The following is a 12201-nucleotide window of genomic DNA, read 5'->3' as shown; positions in this document are numbered from 1 at the left end:
GGCCTACCAGCTCTCTCCCCATGATTCCAGCCCAAAACATGAGTCCGCCACCTCCTTGCTGACGTCGCAGCCTTGTTGGGACATGGTGGCCATTCACCAACCATCCACTACTCCATCCATCTGGACCATCCAGGGTTGCACAGAACTCATCACTAAACAACACGGTTTGAAAATTAGTCTTCATGTATTTCTGAGACCACTGCAACCGTTTCTGCTTGTGAGCATTGTTTAGGGGTGGCCGAATAATAGCTTTATGCACACTTGCAAACCTCTGGAGGATCCTACACCTTGAGGTTCGCGGGACTACAGAGGCGACATCGGCTTCAAATACCTGTTTGCTGCTTTGCAATGACATTTTAGCAGCTGCTCTCCTAATCCTATTAATTTGTCTGGCAGAAACCTTCCTCATTATGCCTTTATCTTAACGAACCCGTCTGTTCTCTGAATCAGCCACAAATCTTTTCACAGTACGATGATCACGCTTAAGTTTTCTTGAAATATCCAATGTTTTCATACCTTGTCCAAGGTATTGCACTATTTCACACTTTTCGGCAGCATAGAGATCCTTTTTCTTTCCCATATTGCTTGAAACCTGTGGCCTGCTTAATAATGTGGAACGTCCTTCTTAAGTAGTTTTCCTTTGACTGGGCACACCTGGAAAACTAATTATCACAGATGTCTGAGATTGATTACAATGATCCAAAGAGCCCTAAGACAGAATACCATTCATGAGTTTAATTGAAAAACGAATAATTAAATGTTTATGACAGTTAAATCCAATGTGCATAATAATTTGGAACACGGTGTATATCATATTATGAAATATTATTATTATTATTATACTGTATGGGGGCACTAAAGGTTCATTATACAGTGTGGGGGCACTATATAGGGCATTATACTGTGGGGCCAATATACTTTTTTATGAGGCATTTTTGTAATGATGGGGTGGGGCGCCGAAAGATAATTTTGCACGGGGCACCATCTATCCTAAGGCCGGCCCTTGGTGACATTATGTCATAAATGTCCCTCGTGGGAAAACATTAGGAAACTTTTTCAAAATAACTGTAACGTCTATGGCCAGGAGCCATCGTTCAGACTTACCCTCTGACTGCCCCGGCCATGGACATCTGTCATCTCGGCGTCAGCTCCCTCCAGTAAGACGCCGGCACTCACTTCCGGGTCCTCAGACACGGGTCCTCAGACTGTTTCCTGCAGGGCGTGCGCTCCCGTCCGTGCACAGTCTTAAAGGGCCAGTACGCGTCCAGGTGTCACCAACCAATAATTAGCCCAAATGGCTGCTGGACTATAAAAAGGGGCTCTTCCCACTTGTTCCTCACCTGAGCGTTGTTGTATACCGAAGTTTGTCTTTCAAATGGTCTCCCAGTGTTTCCTAGTTCCCAGTGTTACCCGTTCCTGTTGCCTGTACCCTGTATCCCGTGCTATCGTATGTACTGAGAAAGTCAAGTCGTGTCTTCCGCTGCATCCACGGTACCACCTGCTGCGAAAGTCAAGTCATTCTTCCGCTACTGTCGACATTGCCTCAGGTACCCATTCTGAACTATAGACATTGTTTTGTACCTTGTTGGCCAGCTGCTACCCCGCTACGCAGTATGGCCCAGTGGGTCCACACCCCGCGCCGTGACTCTAACTTAGTAATATTAGAAATCTAAATAAAAACATCTTGAAATGTGTTGTTTTTATTAATAGTCTGATTATTATTCAGTAATCTGGTAAGTAGGTGCTGGATTATACACTGTAATAGTAAGGGTAAATTCACAGGTAGGGTAAATACTACGGACTTTCTGCAACAGATTTAGTTGTGGAAATCTGCAGCACAATACTGTAGCAGCAAAGTGGATGAGATTTGAACAAATCTCATCCACACGCTGCGTAAATGTTGAGCAGAAAAAATGCTCTGAAATTGGCCTGTAGTGCGTTTTTTTAATCCACAGCATGTCAATGTATTTGCATAATCGCTGCTTATTTGTTGCGAGTTTTCCCCATTGAATTCAATGTAGAAATAAAAACCTGCAACAAATAGCAGATGTTGCATTTTTTTGCGGTAGAAAAGCAGTGATTCCGTCTCTAAAAATGCAACTCAGAAGAAAAGAAAATCTTACACTTCAGAATTCTGTGTTTCTTCGTCCAGGCCAGCCTCTTGGGAATGACGTTTCATTCCATGTGAACGCTGCAGCCAATCACAGGCTGCACTGGTCACATGGGAAGAAACGTCATCCCAGGAGGCCGGCATGTAGGAGGTCCCTGTGGGGCGCAGTGAATTCCCTGTGGCGCAGAGGGCGGATACACTGTATTTTTTTGTGCAGCGTGTCCGCTCTATGTGAACATAGTTTTATAATACTTATTTATACTAGAAGAATTATAATCCTTTCATAGCTTAGCTGATGGTTAATAGAGGCAAAAGGGTTATACAGGGCTTTATTATGCAATGAATGGTAGGCTTCCTGATGTCTATCACAGGTTGACTGCGTTTAACCCCTTAATGACCGCCGATACGTCTTCTCACGGCGGTCATTAGTAGGCTTTATTTTGATGCAATAGACTTTTCTCGGCGCTGCATCAGAATAAATAAACAGAGCAGGGAGCAGTTAAATGTCCCTGCTCTCAGCTACCAGAGGTAGCTGAGGGCTGGGAGGCATCCCTGCTTGAACGGGTGAGATTGATATTAGTATCGATCTCACCCGTTTAACCCCTCAGATGAGGCACTCAATAGCGAGCGCAGCATCTGAGTGGTTTTGGAGAGAGGGAGGGAACTCCCTCTCATCCCACTGACACCCGGCGATAAGATCGCCAAGTGTCTGTGTCTCCAATGGCAGCCGGGTGCCTAATAAAGGCCCCCAGGTCTGCCTGTAGTGAATGCCTGCTAGGTCATGCAAGAGGCATGACCTAGCAGATGCCTGTCCGTTTTAAACAGACAGGCAGTAATACACTGCAATACAAAAATTTTGCAGTGTATTATAAAAGCGATCGGCTGATCGCATAATTTAATAAAGTTAATGAAAAAAAAGGAAAAACACACTTTTTCCCCTTACAAAATGCTTTACTATTAAAAAAACATAATAAAGCAAAAACTTACACATATTTGGTATCGCTGCGCCCCCGATATTACATTATTTAACCCACACGGTTAACGCCGTAACAAAGAAAATAAAAAACAATGGAAAAATTGCTGTTTTCTATGAATCCTTAAAAAAAAAGTGATAAAAAGTGATCAAAAAGTCGCATGTACTCCAAAATGGTACCAATAAAAACTACAAGTCGTCCCGCAAAAAAAAAAGCCCTCATACAACCACATCGGCTGAACAATAAAAAAGTTATGGCGCTTCAAATATGGAGACACAAAAACAAATAATTTTGAAAAAAAAGTGTTTTCACTGTGTAAAAGTAGTAAAACATACAAAATCTATACAAATTTGGTATCGTTGCAATCGTAACAACCCGTTGAATAAAGTTATTGTGTTATTTATACCACACGGTAAACGGTGTAGACTTAGGACGCAAAATAATGTGGCGAAATGTCTGATTTCTTTCTATCCCCCCCCCCCAAAAAAGTTAATAAAAGTTAATCAATAAATAATATGTACCCCAAAATGGTGCTATTAAAAAATACAGCTTGTCCCGGAAAAAACAACACCTTATACAGCTATGTCGACGCAAAAATAGAGGGGTAAGGGGTTAATACTGAGAAAATGTACCACCAGTATGAGGAATAAAAGATTGATGTATAGAAATGTAATGCCTGTCTAATTTTCATACTATACTATAGAAGTCATGACTCGAAAAAAAAAAATTGCATTGCATCTTACTTTCAACAAAACAGCTCAGGGGGCTTTGACAAGGTTACACAATATTTAGACACCAATTAGTGTCAAAATTTGTGCAAAGTAATGTTGATAATTGCAAAAGGGCTCATTTATGTTTTATACACTCTGTTGACTAATTCTCCTGCTGGTATAAATTATGCAATAATTTCTGAAAAATGGGATAGGCTCATGAATTTAATTGCAAATCACGAACTGCTGACCTTTGTCCAAGTAACAAATTTAATCAATCAATCAATCAAGTTATCTTTCTCGAACGATCACCAGTTTGGTGCATTAAATGTAGCATTTATACACAGAGATTATTGGTTATATTCAAATGAAAACTGACAAAAGTGACAATATTCAGTTCATGTAAACAGGGTGAATGATAAATACTAACGTGAACATTTCCAATTTATGAATTTATTGCTGATATGTGGAATAATTTAAACAATCTCCCTTGCATAAATGATTTATTTTAGACTATTTAGATGACTGTAAAAGTATTACTGAACAATATAACTAATGGCTTCATGTAAATAGGCCTACTCTACTATTTGACATGTGATTTGAATAGACTAAATGACTAATTTCTACAAATATTGATTCATGAGTGAACTAAAATAATTGTATTTTAAGCATATGAGTACATTGCAGTCTGTTTGATTACTGGATAATTCTGTCAAAAGATGGTTGCTAATATTGAGAAGCACAATAAAGATTCAGTTTTATTTTCTATCATGCATATATTAAAGGGTTTGGCCCATCTGGACAATCCCTTCTCAAAATGTAGGCAGGCTGGGGATCAGCTGACCCATGCAGACAAGTCTTCTATAGCCCCTGGAGATCAGCTGATATTCTCAGGGAAAATTGCATACAACCAGGGTTGTACCATGCTTAGCCTTTTTTGCCCCACCCCCCTACACGTAACAAAAATCACCAATGACGTGACAATTTTATAGTACAGAATAGGTAAAGAAAGAAATATATGAATGCCATAAAGCATTTACCATTCACTGTGATGTGTTAATCCCTTCTCGCCGCAGCCACTTTTGGACCAAATCAAAAATAGATATTGGGATGCAATCCTCAATCAATTGGCGTGGTGCTAGTAAGGTTGGGACGAGAATCCCACAATATTGGAAATATATAACCCCAGCACACACAGAGGTACGCAAAAGATCCAGATGCAAACAAATTTAAGTTTTATTGCAACAAAAGATGGTAAAGTTGAGGTGGAAAGCGACTTGGTAAAGACGTTTCGGCCGAACCTCGGCCTTTGTCACGGTCGCTGTAAGACGCTATCACTGGTATGGGTTGTCCGCCGGATATTCCCTGTGTGGTTATATATTTCCACTTTTGGACCAAATAACAGAGCCCCATTTTTAAAATCTGACGTGTCACTTTATCTGGTAATAACTTTAAAATGCTTTTACCTATCCAAGCAATTCTGAGAATATTTTCCCGTGAGACATTGGACTTTATGTTAATGGTAAAATTTGGTCGATACATTGAGTATTTAATTGTGGAAAGTTTTGCAAAAAAGTTCCAAAATTAGCATTTTTATCAATTTTAAAGAATCTGCTTGTAAAAAAGATAGTTATACTACATAAAATAGTTTCTAATTAACATTTTCAATATGTCTACTTTAGATTGGCATCATTTTTTGAACATCCTTTTATTTTTCTAGGATGTTACAAGGCTTAGATCTTAGAAATTTCTCACATTTTCAAGAAAACTTCAAAAGGCTATTTTTACAGGGACCAATTCAGTTGTAAAGTGGCTTTGAGGGGCCCATACAATAAAAAACCCCATAAATCACCCCATTTTAATACCGCACCCCTAAAATTCCTCAAAACAGCATTTAGAAAGTTTCTTAAACCTTTAGGCGTTTCACAAGAATTAAAGCAAAGTAGAGGTGAAATTTGAAAATGTCTTCTTTTTTTTTTGCAGAAATTCATTTTTAATCCATTTTTATCTGTAACACAGAAGGTTTTATTGCCCAGATTCTGCTGTTTTTAGAAATATCCCACATGTGACCCTATTGTGCTAACATACTGAAGCACAAGCCTCAGAAGCAAAGGAGAACCTGGTGGATTTTGGGACCTTTTTATTAGATAATATTTTAGGCACCATGTCAGATTTGAAGAAGTCTTGTGGTACCAAAACAAAGGAAACACCCAAAGATGACCCCATTTTGGAAACAACATCCCTCAAGAAATTCATCTAGGTGTGTAGTGAGCATTTTATTAGAATTGGGCCGTGAAAATGAAAAATATTTTTTTTTCCAATAAAAGGCAGAATTTTTTCATTTCCACAAGGACTAAAGGAGAAAAAATACCCAACTTTTGTAAATCTATTTCTCCTGAGTACAACAATACCCCATATGTAGTCATAAACGGCTTTGTGGACACACGGCAGACCTCAGAAGGGAAGGAGCGCCATTTGGCTTTTGGAGCTCAAATTTAGCAGGAATGGATTGCGGAGGCCATGTCACAGTTGCAAAACACCTAAAGGGAAAAAACAGTGGAAACCCCACACAAGTGACCCCATTTTTTAAACTACACCCCTCAATGAAATTATTTAGGGGTATAGTGAGCATTTTGAACCCACAGGTTTTTTTTGCAGAAATTATTAGAAGTAGGCCGTGAAAATTAAAATGGACATTTTATTTAAAATAAAATGTAGGTATAGCTAATTTTGTTTTCATTGCCACAATAACTAAATGAGAAAAAGCACCCCAACATTTGTAGAGCAGTTTCTCCAAAGTACAACAAAACCCCAGATGTGGTCATAAACGGCTGTTTGGACAAACGGCAGGGCTTAGAAGGGAAGGAGCGTCATTTGACTTTTGGAGCTCAAATTTAGCTGGGAGAGTTTGTGGAAGCCATGTCGTTTTTGAGAAGTCCTTAAGGGGACAAAACAGTGGAAACCCCCACAAGTGACCCCATTATTGAAACTACATTCCTCAAAGAATTCATCCAGGGATGTTGTGTCCATTTTTTACCCCACATGTATGTCATGGAATTTAGCAGAATTGGGCCATGAAAATGAAAAATTTCATATTTCCAGTAATCTGTTGCTTTAGGCCAAAATTTACGATTTTAGTTAGGGATAATAGGAGAAATATCACCCACAATTTGTTACACAATTTCTCCTGGGAACAGCAATACTGCATATGTGGTAATAAACTGCTGTTTGAGTATATGGCAGGGCTCAGAACGTAAAGAGCACCATGCAACATTTGTAGCCTACTATGGTGGCCTTTACTGCCCTGTGTCATGAAAACAGAGGCTCTGGAGTGTCAAAATATTAGCAACCCCAGAAAAGTGACCACATTTTGAAACTAAACCCTTAAAAGCATTAGGCTGGGTTCACACACCCTATTTACGGACGTAATTCGGGCATTTTAGCCTCAAATTACGTCCGAAAATACGGCTCCAAAGTGTCGGCAAACATCTGCCCATTCATTAGAATGGTGTTACGATGTTCTGTGCCGACGGTCATCTTTTTTACGTGCCGCTGTCAAATGACGGCGCGTAAAAAAGACGCCCGCGTCAAAGAAGTGCCTGTCACTTCTTGAGACGTAAATGGAGCCGTTTTCCATTGACTCCATGGAAAAACAGCTCCAATTACGTCCGTAATGGACGCAGCGAAAAGCGCCTGCAACATGCCATTACGTCTGATATTCCGGAGCTGTTTTCTCCTGAAAAGAGCTCCGTAATTTCAGCCGTAACGGAGGCTGCCATGTGAACATACCCTTAATCTAGAGGTCTAGTGAGAAATTTTAGATTGTAAAATAACACCCTTCAAGGTATTCATATAGAGGTATAGTGAGAATTTTAAATTTGTGAAGTGGCACTCCTGTAGGTATTCATCTAGGGGTATAGTAAGAATTTTTAATTTGTGCAGTAACTGAGGATTACCTGAAAAACCTGCAATGGAGGGAGAGGGAATAGCAAGTCTCACTACCAACCTACCTACCATTTCATAAAATCCAGCACAAAAAAAAAAATCAAAGGTCTCAGCAAAAAAAAGATTTACTGAGACAACCAATGTCATGGGTGAGATAGACACTCCCTCGGGTTCTTGGTTTAGTGAGAATTTTTTGTTTTGTTTTATTTTGTTTTGTTTTTTTACAAATAATAAATAGCAATGGAGCTGGTCAGTAAAAAAAATAAAATTATTTGTCATGGCCAATAATGGAGATAGAAAAGGTGGATAAAGAATAAATAAATAAAAAATCCAAGGAGGTGTGATATATTTTGAAACATTGTTTCATGCACAGGCCAGGCTTTGTGGGAGACGTCTCACATTGGTATGTGGTGTCCTTCCGAATGCCGCACACACAGCATCTTTTGGGGGGCTTCTGTTTTTTTTTTAGTAAGGGGGGATTTCTGTGGGGAAATGCTGGCCGGGAATGATCCTGCTGACAGAAGGACCAGATGAACATGTCTTAATGTATTTTTCCTGAAATTGTAGGAACGTATCCCTACTGCCAGCATATCTGCAGAGGACAAAGGCGTTGTATAAAGCAATCTGTGTAAGATGGACAGAAAGCTTCTGATACCACACCTTTGTTTTGCGCATGGCGCTGTATGGTTTTATGACCTGATATGACAGGTCAACGCCACCCACTTATTTATTGTACTCCTGTACACAAAATGGTTTGAGGACATAGGTGGAGAAGGCTGCAGCTGCTGTCATGAATGCTGGTCAGTATAAGGATGTCCCTTTTATCCTTATATTTCAGGAGCAGCAGATCATCGCTGCAGACAGCTCTGCTCTCCCCTAATTTCAGTGTCTGACTATCAAAGTTTGGGGTGGCCCTTCTGATTTTTGCGGATTGCTCTGCATGCCAATGTGGATCTGGACGAGAGAACTTTTAGTAAAGGGACAATGTTATAAAAGTTGTCCTGATAATGATCATATCCTTTGTCGAAGTGCAAAGGATCAACAAGGTCCCTTCTGGAGATCTATATAGAAGTTTTTTCGCTCATAAATTTTGAAAGAGTGGGTGTAACCGGTGGCACTTTCACGTAATTTATACATTTCAATGCCGTACCAGGCTCTTTTAACCCCTTCCCTCTTTGGCCAGTTTTAACCTTCCTGACAGAGCCTCATTTTTCAAATCTGACATGTTTCAATTTATGTGGTAATAACTTCGGAATGCTTTTACCTATCCAAGCGATTCTGAGATTGTTTTCTCGTGACACATTGGACTTTATGTTACGGGAAAAATTTGCTCGATATGTTCAGTATTTAATTGTGAAAAACCCAAAAATTTTGCGAAAAATTGCAAAAATTAGCATTTTTCTCAATTTAAATGTATCTGCTTGTAAGACAGGCAGTTCTAACACACAACATTGTTGCTAACTAACATCCCCCATATGTCTACTTTAGATTGGCATCATTTTTTGAACATCCTTTTATTTTTCTAGGACGTTACAAGGCTTTGAACTTTAGCAGCAATTTCTCACATTTTCAAGAAAATTTCAAAAGGCTATTTTTACAGGGGCCAGTTCAGATGTGAAGTGGCTTTGAGGGCCTTATATATTAGAAACCCCCAAAAAGTCACCCCATTTTAAAAACTTCACCCCTCAAAGTATTCAAAACAGCATTTAGTAAATTTCTTAATCCTTTAGACGTTTCACAGGAATTAAAGCAAAGTAGAGGTGAAATTGACAAATTTCATATTTTTTTGCATAAATTGATTTTTAATCCAATTTTTTTATAATACAGAAAGTTTTACCAGAGGAATGCAACTCAATATTTATTGCCCAGGTTCTGCAGTTTTAGGAAATATCCCACATGTGGCCGTAGTGTGTGACTGGACTGAAGCACCGGCCTCAGAAGCAAAGGCGCTCCTTGTGGATTTTGGGGCCTTATTTTTATTACAATATATTTTAGGCACCATGTCAGATTTGAAGGGCTCTTGCGGTGCCAAAACAGTGGAAATCCCCCAAAAGTGACCCCATTTGGGAAACTACACACCTCAAGGAAATTATCTAGGGGTATAGTGAGCATTTTGACAGCAAAGGATTTTTACAGAAATTATTGGAATAAGGCCGTGAAAATTTAAATCTACATTTTTTCAAAGAAAATGTAGGTTTAGCGATTTTTTTTCTCATTTCCACAAGGACTAAAGGAGAAAAAGCACCGCAAAATTTGTAAAGCAATTTCTTCCGAGTAAAATAACCCACATGTGGTCATAAATGGCTGTTTGGACACACGGCAGGGCTTAGAAGGGAAAGAGCGCTATTTGGCTTTTGGAGATCACATTTAGCAGGAATGGTTTGCGGAGGCCATGTCGCATTTGCAAAGAGGGGACAAAACAATGAAAACACCCAAAAAGTGACTTCATTTAGGAAACGATACCCCTTGAGGAATTCATCTAGGGGTGTAGTAAGCATTTTGACCCCACAGATGTTTCATAGAATTTATTAGAATTGGGCAGTGAAAATAAAAACATTCCATTTTCTTCAATAAGAGGTAGCTTTAGCGCAAAATTTTTCATTTTCTCAACAAATAAAGGAAAAGAAAACAACATTTGTAAAGCAATTTCTCCCGAGTACGGCAATACCCCATATGTGGGCATAAACTGCTGTTTGGGCACACAGCAGAGCTCAGAAGGGAAGGAGCGCCATTTGGAGTGCAGATTTGGCAGGATTGGTTTCTGGGCGCCTGTGGGACCAAAACAGTGGAAACCCCCTAGAAGTGACCCCATTTTGGATACTATACCCCTCAATGCATTTACCTAGGGGTGTAGTAAGCATGTTAACCCTGCAGGTGTTTTGTAGAAATTAGTGTGCACTCGATGTTGCAGAGTGAAAATTTGATTTTTTTTTCCCCATACATATGCCAATATGTGGTGCCCAGCTTGTGCCACCATAACAAGACAGTTCACTAATTATTATGCAGTGTTTCCTACATGTGGCCCTAATCTTTTGCCTGGACATTTGACCAGGCTCAGGAGTGAAAGCGTACAATGTAAAATTGAGGCCTAATTTGGCAATTTACAAAGTATTGGTTCACAATTGCAGTGGCTCAGATGTGAAATAATAAAAAGAAACCCCTGAGAAGTGACCCCATTTGGAAACTACACCCCTCAAAGCATTTATTAAGGGGTGTAGTGAGCATTTTCACCCCACAGGTCTTTTCCATAAATGAATGCGCTGCGGATGGTGCAAATTAAAAAATTATATTTTTCCCTAGATATGCCATTTCAGTGGCAAATATGCGGTGCCCAGCTTATGCCACTGGAGACACACACCCCAAAAATTGTTAAAAGGGTTCTCCCGGGTATGACGATGCCATATATGTGGAAGGAAACTGCTGTTTGGTCACACTGTAGGGTTCAGAGCGGAGGGAGCACCATTTGGCTTTTGGAGAGCGGATTCTGCTTGGCAGTAGATTTGTTTGAGTATTGCTGGTGTTTCCATTTATAATGTGGGGGTACATTTAAGCCGGGCAGAGTACATCAGGGACATAGTCAGGTGGTATAATAATGAGGTAAAAAAACAATAAAATGATCCATAGATGTGTGTTACGCTGTGAAGCAATCCTTTCTGCACAGGCCGGTGTCGCACTCATATATGGCGTCCTTTCTTATGCCCCTTTTCGTCCACACTCTGCACCTTTGCAGTTTGGGGAATTTTGCTGGGAAATTGTTGTTCTGGTATAATACGGGCATCGTCGCTTCCAGCAGATATGTTTGGGCCCTCCCTTTCGTGGTTGCCTAATTTTAGGTCCTTGATAAATCGCCTCTTGAAACAGAAGAAATGTTCCCCTTGGGCCTGCACAACTGCATATTTTTTATTTCCTGATTTATTGGAGCCATAACTAATTTTACTTTTTCATAGACGTAGTGGTATGAGGGTTTTTTTTGTGGGACGAGCTGTAGTTATTATTGGTACCATTTTGGGGTACATGCGATTTTCGATCACCTTTTATCCTATCTTTTGGGATACTAGGTAAACCAAAAAACGCAATTCTGGCATATTTTTTTTTTTTATACAGCGTTCACCACGTGTTAGAAATTGGTACATGTTAGCTTTATTCTGCTGGTCAGAACGATTCCGGCGATACCTAATTTATAGCACTTTTTTATGTTTTACAACAATAAAATTACTTTTGTAAAAAGAATGTATTTTTTCTGTCGCCATGTTGTGAGAACCATAACTTTTTAACTTTTTTGTTGACGGAGCTGTATGAGGGCTTGTTTTTTGCGAGACAAGCTATAGTTTTTATAGGTATATTTTTGGATACGTGCAACTTTTTGGTCACTTTTTATTCCAATATTTGTAGGGTAAAGTGACCAAAAAACAGAAACTCTGGTATAGTTTTGTAAGTTTTTTTTTTACGCTGTTCACCGCGT

General features: G+C 39.5%; 1 protein-coding gene across 1 annotated transcript in view; it reads right to left on the bottom strand.

The window, feature by feature from the left end:
• Positions 1-12201, bottom strand: part of FAM83B (family with sequence similarity 83 member B) — a 106832-nt gene that overhangs the window by 17582 nt on the left and 77049 nt on the right. The window lies entirely within an intron of this gene.

The sequence above is a fragment of the Rhinoderma darwinii genome, chromosome 4 (assembly GCF_050947455.1).
Source record: "Rhinoderma darwinii isolate aRhiDar2 chromosome 4, aRhiDar2.hap1, whole genome shotgun sequence".
In the NCBI taxonomy this organism is placed as follows: domain Eukaryota; kingdom Metazoa; phylum Chordata; class Amphibia; order Anura; family Rhinodermatidae; genus Rhinoderma; species Rhinoderma darwinii.
The sequence above is the reverse complement of the archived record's forward strand: the minus strand, read 5'-3'. Positions and strand labels throughout refer to the sequence as shown.